Here is a 9,392-nt window from a genome sequence, read left to right as displayed (position 1 = left end):
ACTATGAGCCAAGATTTCTAGGTGTTGAGGATGCAACACTATCCAAAGCAGACAAAAATTCATAGAGCTAATAGTCTAGTGAGAAAGATAATCATAAACAAAAATATCAATGTATTCCATAAAGTCAGGAAAAAAATACTATGAAAATAACGCAGGGTGAAGTGGTAGATAGCCATGTGTGAGGTGGGGTGGGTGGCATATATGAAATAATATGGCCCAAGAAGTCTTCTCTAAACAATTGACATCTGAGAAAAGAGTGAAATTAATACGGGAGTAAACCATGCAAATATCCTGGGAAAATTTTTCCCTAAAGAGAAAACAACATTCTGCAAGCTTGAAAGATTCCGTATGTGGAAGGGTGTGGAGGGTATTGCTGTGTGAGTTTCTATAGCTTTATTCTCCCACAGGTAACTCTTACAAATTCTAGAAAAGATATAAGGTGAGGGGAAACCCACCTGAAGGGACCAGAGAGTGAACCAAACATATGCATTTTAGAAGAGTAATGAATGGATACTGGAAGAAGGGAACAGAATCGAATGTGTTTCTCGTTTGTCATGGCTGTTGACCTGAGAGAAGATGGTGTTTGGCACGGTGGTGGATGGCTGGAACTTAACTAACTTAACTTAACTTAACTTAACTAAACTTAACTTAACTTAACTTAACTTAACTTAACTTAACTAACTTAACTAGCAGTCTTTCTGACCTGAAGAAACAGAAACAGCTTGGGGCCACAACAGCCACTGCAAAATGAAGGGATGCTTGGAAATAAAAGAGCCAGAGAGACAGGGCAACCATATTGTGTAGAAACTCTGCCCGGATCCCTGTTGATTCCCGAATCACTCATTAGTGGGACAGACTGAAAGCAGCCCAGCTAAAGAGGAAAAGAACGGAACTCAAATCTGAGCTGCTATTCAAGATAGAATGTTCAGTTTGGATCCAAATAAGTTAATTGCCTGCTTAAACAATCAAACAAACAAACAAACCGCTTCTTATTAGAGGAGTGTAATAGAATCCATGCCCAATGTCCAGGATACAATCCAAAATTACTCAACATGCAAAGAAACTACAAAACCTGAATCAAATAAACAAATAACCAATAACCAATAAACCCATATTACAAAAAATTTCCATAATCTAACACAGACTTTTTGTCCATTCTCTCAAAAACATTTCAGAGGAAGCAGCAACTAAGTTACATGGCCAATTTGAGGCAGAGGACAAGAAAAAGAGAAGAAAACAAACTTTAAATGTTTGTTTATTTATTTTAAGAGAGAGAGAGAGAGCACAGCAGGGGAGGGGCAGAGAGAGAGAATCCCAAGTAGCCTCCACACTGTCAGTGTGGAGCCTTATGCGGGGCTCAAACTCACGAACTGTGAGTTCACGACCTGAGCTGCCATCGAGAGTGGGATGCCTAACTGACTAAGTCACCCAGATGCCCAAGAATTGTACTATTGAAGAAAAATACAATGATTCGGCTGCAGAGAATATCAGGATAGGCCTAATGGCTTATTCACTTGATTTCAAGAGGTCTCAGTAACTAACCCTTATTCCCATTCAGAAATGTATTAGCCAGGGCCAGGTTAGCCAAGGAGGCCATCTTTATACCTGGGACCATTTTGTATACTGATGAGGGACACTTTGGCCCAGATGAGCGAGTTCAGCCCTTAGCAAAAGCAGCCAATGTGTAGAACTGCTCCAATGTTTTCAGGCAGTCCTCAGAAGGTAACATTTGAATTCCCAGAAGTTCTGATGAGGTTCTTGCTCAAATGAAATTATCTCAAGAGTGCATTCACTGTGATGATTTTGGAGATCTGGAAGCTTGACCTCTGCCTCACTTGGAAAATGTGACTGATCTCTCTGCCCGAGGTGCTGAACTTGATGATTCCCTTCTGTATCTCTGGATCTTTTCTGTAGGCAAAGGATGTGATTTACTTAAGCATTTGATCTTCTCATCAATCTGAGATTCATCTTAACATTTGTCAACACTGTAAATACTATTGCTGCATTGATTAGTGGTAACAGTAGGGTTGAGCAGAGTCCTCACCTCCATTATGCCTAAATCGGCGTGAAGAAAAGTTGGGACAATGAAGCGGTATAACATCGTGCCCCCAGATTATCTTACCGTTCACAGTTTGAGATACCTAAAGCCTTGAGATGTGTAGAGGGAGGTAGAGCTTACCAGTAGGGCATAAAATCTACACCTTTAGCCCCCAAGAATCTGGTGTAGTGGAATAATCTGGAGAACACCACCACCAAAATCGAATGCCCTGTTTATGGTTTACTACGCTGGCAAAAATCAGTGAGCCATTAGAGGGAGCCAAAACAGCACAGATGAAACTTCTGGATACTGGGACTGCTATCCCACAAAACTGGTTCCATAGTAACTAACAGTGGATATAGGGCGTAGCGGTAAAGGGGCAAAAAGTGGCAGCCGATAAAACCATTGAAAAGATGAACTCTACTGTGAGGAAAACAACTTCTCCTATATCACAATGCTCTATGGTCAAGAATACTCTAAGTAAATGAGAAAACCTGCCATTACCTCCCAGATCGCTAGGGTATAGAAGATCCACTCTTTTCAATTTCCATTGAAGTGTATCATACATGCAAAAAAAAAAAAAAAAAAAAGTGCGATCTCTCCTAGATCTAGTTGACTTTTTACACACTGAGTCATGCCCACGTGTCACTACCGAGGTGAAGAAACAAAGTATTACCAGGACCTTTGTGGCCCTGCTGATGCCCACTTCCCAAGAGTGATTTCTATTCTGACTTCAAACACTATGGATTACTTTTGCCTGCTTTTGTACACTACATAATCAACCAATCGGTACGTACTATTTGGGGTCAGTCATCTTTCGGTAAACATTGTATGTTTTGAAAATTCATCCATACAATCATTCCTTCCATTGTTGGGTGTTTCATCATCTGACGTGCCCCAATTAATTCATCCCCTCTACTGCATGTGAGCACTTCGGTGGTTTTCGGTTTGGAGCTGTTACAGACCGGGCTGCTACAAATACTCTAATACTTGCGTGTTGTTGACCGGATGCATGCACATCTGAGGGGGAATGCCTATGGGCGGAATTGCTGGATCACAAAGTAGGCACACGCGCAGCATTAGTAATTACTGCCGAAGAATTGCACCGGGCAGTTGGACAAATGTACACTTTCACCAACAGTTTTTCTGAGTTGGGGTTGCTACCACTAACATTTTTTTTTAATGTTTATTTATTTTTGAGAGAGAGAGAGCAAGCAGGGGAGGGGCAGAGAGAGAGGGAGACACAGAATCCAAAGCAGGCTCCAGGCTCCGAGCTGTGAGCACGGAGCTGGATGCGGGGGTCGAAGTCATGAACCGTGAGATCAAGGAGAAGTCAGCCGCTTAACCGCCGGAGCCACCCAGGCGCCCCTATCCCCACTAACATTCTTGCTAACAGTTGCCGTTTTATCATTTTAACAGTTCTTCTGGGTGTGTAGTGAGATTGCTCTGTGGTTTTTTTTTTTTTTTTTTTTTTTTTTTTGGAAGGAGTTGTTTTGTTTTAGATAGTTGCTCTATTTTTGCTGTTGGCAATAAACTCAGTTTACCTTCTCAGTACATAACCATTCACTGTACCTATATTTGAAATTTCTTATGAAAAAGGCTGATCCCTCGTAGATTTGTGGGTGGGGCGCGTGTGTGTGTGGGTGGGTGGGTGTGCGCGCGACCGCATGTTTTCTTGACCAACTTTAATTCTTAGGAAAATTAACAACCACTTAAAACATCCAACCAAGTGTTTCTCTCCAACTTCTCTCTAAGAGACAAAACTTAGCTGGGGTTCTTTATGTGTGCAAAATTATATCCCACTTCAAGTTCATAGTCAAGTGAGCAAATGCATTTCTAGAGAATTAATTTGTTTTCTGGAGTTTTTATGCCCTGTAGAACATTGAAATATTATTCTTTTGCTGTCTGAACGCATATTTATAGGAAAGTATTTCATCAGTGTATGATGTTTATTCTTTCATGTTAAAGGAATTTTTGTTTTATTTTAAAAAATGCATTCAATTTGTTTAAATAACAAAAACAAAAAAACAGTCTACCCATTTCTCTCATCCCTCCCGCCCCTTTCCTCTGACAATCAACCATCTGTTCTCTGTATCTGTGAGCTTAGTCGTAAACATATATTAGATTCCACACAGAAGAGAGATCATATGCTATTTGTGCTTCTCTGACTTATTTCACTTAGTATAATGCCCTGAAGATCCATCCATGTGGTAGTCCTACCATACACTGTTGTTTTCATTTCAGTTTCCCTGATAATTAATCAAATTGATCATCTTTTTATAGGTCTATAGGCCAGTTGAATGTCTTTTTTGTGGAGGCACTTCTGGTCTTTTGTCCATTCTTTTGGTGGGTTGGTTATATTGTTCTCATTGATTTGTAAGAGTTCTTTATATATTTTGGATATAAGTCCTTAGCTGGACACGGGTATTACCAATACCACTTCTCAGCTTGCAGCCTTTGCACTCCCTTAATGGTGTCTGTGTTAGCGTGCCCATGCTGCCGTAGCGACCTATCACAGATTGGGTGCCTCAAACAACAGAGATTTATTTTCCCTCATTTCTGGAGACTGGAAGTTTGAGATCAAAGTGTTAGCAGGTTTGGTTTCTTATGAGGGCTGGGAGGGAGATTTCTGTTCCTGAATATGGTCATCCCTTTGTATGCACACATGTCTAATCTGTGTGTGTGCGTGTGTGTGTGTGTGTGTGTGTGTCCAAACTCCCTCTTCGAATGAGAATACCAGTCATATGACTAAGGCCCACCTCAAAGACCTCATTTTAACTCAATCGCCTTTCTAAAGACTTTATCTCTGAATACAGTTACATTCTGACGTACTAGAATACCTCAGACTTGAACATATGAATTTGGGGGGTGGGGGGAGAGACAATTTATCCCAATTCACTGGTTTTTTTTCTTTTGAGATACAATGACATTTCACAAATTCACCATTTTAAAGTATGTGATGCATATGGTCATGCAACCATCACCACTATTGAATTGTAGAACATTTTCATCACCCCAAAAAGAAACCCCACACCCTTTAGTAGTTACTCTTCATCCTTCCCCTCCAGTCTCTGGAAACTAGTAGACAGTTAATCCACTTTCCATCTCTATAGATTTGGCTATTCTGGACATTTCACATACATGGAACCCATACCTTCATGTCTGGCTTCTTTGACTCAATGTAATGATGCCAGGGTTCACCCATGTTTAGTAGGTGTCAGTATTTCATTCCTTTTTATGACTGAATAATATCCTATTGTGTGGATAGACCCCATCTTGTTTATCCACTCATCAGGTGGGTGGTGTCCACGTTTTTGGTTATTATGAATAATGCTCTTATGAATGTTCATGTGTGCACATGGTTGTATGAAGATAAGCTTTCAATTCTCTTGGGTGGATAACTAGAAGTGAACTGCTGGATCATATAGTAATCTAATTTTTCAAGGAACTGCCAAATTGTTTTCATAACAGCTACAATATTTTCCATTCCTACTGACAATGTATGAACATCATCGTCGAGGATGGGAACTGTGGTGTTATTGTGGCTTTGATATGTGTTTCTCTAATGACTAATGACCCTGAGTATCCTTTCATGGGCTTATTGGCCGTTTTTACATCTTATTTGGAAAGCCTTTATTGTGTCTTTAAATGAGCAGAAATGTTTATTTTAAAATTGGATAATTTATAACTTTTTTCATATTGCTTTTTATATTGTTGTATAGAAGAGATGCTTGCCTACTTTAAGATCATGAACATAATCTTCTATATGTGTTATTTATTTTTTACCTTTCACATGTAGACCTATATTCCACTTTGGATTTCTTGGGGGCAGGGTAAGGTAAGGATCAAGGTATAATTTTTTCACGTAGCTTTCCAACTGATGTAGAAAATATGAATTGAAAAAAGCATCCGTCCCCACCACACTGAAGAGTCAAATTTGTCATAATTATGGTGGCTATTTTAAGGTAAATATAAATTTTATATATCAGCTTGATTCTATTTGTACCAACACTGTCTTAATCTAGTTTTATAACCAGTCTTGAAAGCTAGCAGTATTAGTCCTCCAGCTTTGTTTTGTTTCCAGATAATTTTGGCTATTCTTGGCCCTTTTCATAGCCCTGGGCTTTTCTGTTAAACCCAGAAAAGGAGCAGATTACTTGTTTTTGGTTTGTGTTATCATAGAGGGAATTACATTCAGCAGAGAATTTAAAAAATTGATCTTTTGTACTAAGTCTTAGCTCATGTAACTCCAAACATCCCTTTATGAAATGATTATTGAACACTTACTGTGAACAAAGCCCACAGATGAAATGGTAAGTGCATTGTATGGCAAAGGTTAGTTCTGCCTTCGATGGGTAGTGGTCAAAGATGTTCAACAGAATCAACAGAATCAAAGTTTTTATGTAGTAAAAACTCAAGAGAAAGGAACAAGGTTGATAGATCAATATGGAGGGGATCATAGAAATCCCAGGAGACACTGAGCATCCCCCTAAAAAGACCTATAGATACATGCCCCATTTAAAAATAAAACGGGAAGCATGCCCTGGTGACTCAGTCGGGTGAAGTGTCTGACTTCAGCTCAGGTCATGATCCCATGGTTCGTGAGTTTGAGCCTTGCATTAGGCCCTGTGCTGACAGCTCAGAGCCTGGAGCCTGCTTCAGATTCTGTCTCTCTCTGACCTTCCCCTGCTCACACTTTGTCTCTCTCTCTCTCTCTCTCTCTTAAAAATAAATAAACATTTTTTAAAAACTTTTTAAAAGTAAAAAGTTCATTTCAGAACCACTGAATAGGGGACCCAGAAAGGAAATCTCTGGGGTGGAGGGCAGGAAGGGGGGTGGAACTGAAATTGACACCTGACGTGTCTGAGCATTCAGAAGTAGAGCGCTAGATTGCTTTTCCATATACAGTGCAAGAGGGTTCCCGTTTCTTCATATCCTCGCCAGTATCTGTTGTTTCCTGAGTTGTTCATTTTAGCCACTCTGACTGGTGTGAGGTGGTATCTCAACGTGGTTTTGATTTGTATTTCCGTAATGATGAGTGATGTTGAGCATCTTTTCATGTGTATGTTGGCCATCTGGATACCTTCTTTGGAAAAGTGTCTATTCATGTCTGCTGCCCATTATCTTCACTGGATTATTTGTTTTTCGGGTATTGAGTTTGGTAAGTTCTTTATAGATTTTGGATACTAACCCTTTATCTGATATGTCATTTGCAAATATCTTCTCCCATTCCGTCAGTTGCCTTTTAGTTTTGTTGATCGTTTCCTTTGCAGTGCAGAAGCTGTTTATATTGATGAGGTCCGAATAGTTCATTTTTGCTTTTATTTCCCTTGTCTTCAGAGATGCGTCAAGCAAGAATTGCTGAGACTGAGGTCAAAGAGGTTTTTGTCTGTTTTCTCCTCTAGGGTTTTGATGGTTTTCTGTGTCACATTTGGGCCTTTCATCCATTTTGAGCCAAATCATGGAAAGAGCCCAGATGTCCATCAGTGGATGAATGGATAGAGGAGATGTGGTTTATATATACAATGGAATACTATTTGGCAATGAGAAAGAATGAAATGCTGCCATTTGCAGCAACATGGACAGAACTGGAGAGTATTATGCTCAGTGAAATAAGTCAGTCAGAGAAAGACAGATATCATATGTTTTCACTCATATGTGGAACCTGAGAAACGTAACAGAAGACCATGGGGGACGGGAATGGGAAAAAATAGTTTCAAACAGAGAGGGAGGCAAACCATTAGAGACACTTAAATACAGAGGAAAAACTGAGGATTGATAGGGGGAGGGGCAGAGGAGAGGGGAGAATGGGTGATGGGCTTTGAGGAGGGCACTTGTTGGGATGAACACTGGGTCTTGTATTTAAGTGACAAATCAAGGGAATCTTGATTCCCTCCAAAACCAAAAGTATACTGTATACACTGTATGTTAGCCAACTTGACTATTAATTATATTTAAAAAATAAAATAAAATAAAATAATAACCCCCCCCCAAAATAAATATATCCTCCTTCTGGTTAAGTTTTCAGGATACAAAATTTATTTAAAAACAGGAAAGAAAAGAAATATAGCGCTAGACTCTAAAAAATCAATGGGAGCATGTGGCAAGAATCGGCAACAACAGAAAACTTAACCAAAAACCAAGATGCCATAAAAAGTAAAGCATTTTCTTGTAAGGAAATACATTCACAAATCATTGCTTGGCTTCCCTTGGGTTAGCAAAGCTTAAGATTTGCTCAGTCACAATAAGGTAAACCCTGACTATTAATTGAATCAAGGAGTCGGATACAAGTATATCGAGGAAAGATGGTACACTGGAAAGGACCTAACCTCTAGTCTCTCTTGAGAGTGAGCCAAAACATAATGAAAAATAATAAATAAGCATAAGGGGAATGAGAGTGTTATTTGGAAATCTGTAGATAAATATCCTAAGAAAGAGCTAAAGGTGTTGAAAGTGGTTATTTGGGGGGCAAATGACCAAAGGATGGGATTGGGTGGGTCGGAGTACTAGAGTTTTCATTACAAGAGTTTTTGGATTATTTGACTTTTTAATTACCTGCTTGCATTCCCTTAATAAGACGGTAAGCTACTGAAAATTAAAGTTGTATAAATAATGGAGGTTTAAATGAGTTATTTAAAGCCATAAAGATAAGTCATCAATAAGAGACTATAAAATTAAATGAGACGGATGGAAAGAGAGGCGAGGGGAAAAGTCAGTGCTAGATTGATCATTTTGTAGCAGGAAATCAACATATACGCTTCAGAGAGAACAAGTCAAATCATATAGTGTGTGCTTCCTCTTCAGAATGATTAATCTCACCAGTAGAAAAACCCAAAACAGAATAGGACTCAGAAGGAGAGAAGAATTTCATTTTTATTTTTTATATACACCTTTGTAAGGTTTGAATTGCTCTGTGTGTGTGTGTTCCCGGATTATAATTATGTGTAATTAATTTAGAATTCACAAATACAAAGATTGTGGCATAATTCACATCGGTGTGAAAATGTCTCCACACTGTCCTCCCTAGAGACTGCGGGAAAGGAAATACCGAAAGATTCGTTATTTCAGAGATTCTTCTGCATCTTCTCTACAGCGTGGGGCCCATGCCTGGAATGGGTGACTCTTTGTTTATTTCACACATTCGTGAGTTTTGGGGTAAAAACCCCGACTGAGACTAGGGAAAGATGGTGAGCTAAATGCTTTCCCTAATAAAGTGAAGGGAAACGAGTTTCCAGGACAGCGGGAGCGAGAACGGATGAAGTTCGACGAGGAGAGATTTGAGAAGGGAAAGTGTCGGACTGGAATGGCCTCGAGGCTGACAAGGTCATGCAGAGAAAATCAGCCAGAAGATATT

The sequence above is a fragment of the Herpailurus yagouaroundi genome, unplaced genomic scaffold (genome assembly GCF_014898765.1).
Source record: "Herpailurus yagouaroundi ecotype Mexico unplaced genomic scaffold, PumYag 403, whole genome shotgun sequence".
NCBI lineage: Eukaryota > Metazoa > Chordata > Mammalia > Carnivora > Felidae > Herpailurus > Herpailurus yagouaroundi.
This window is presented reverse-complemented; position numbering follows the sequence as displayed.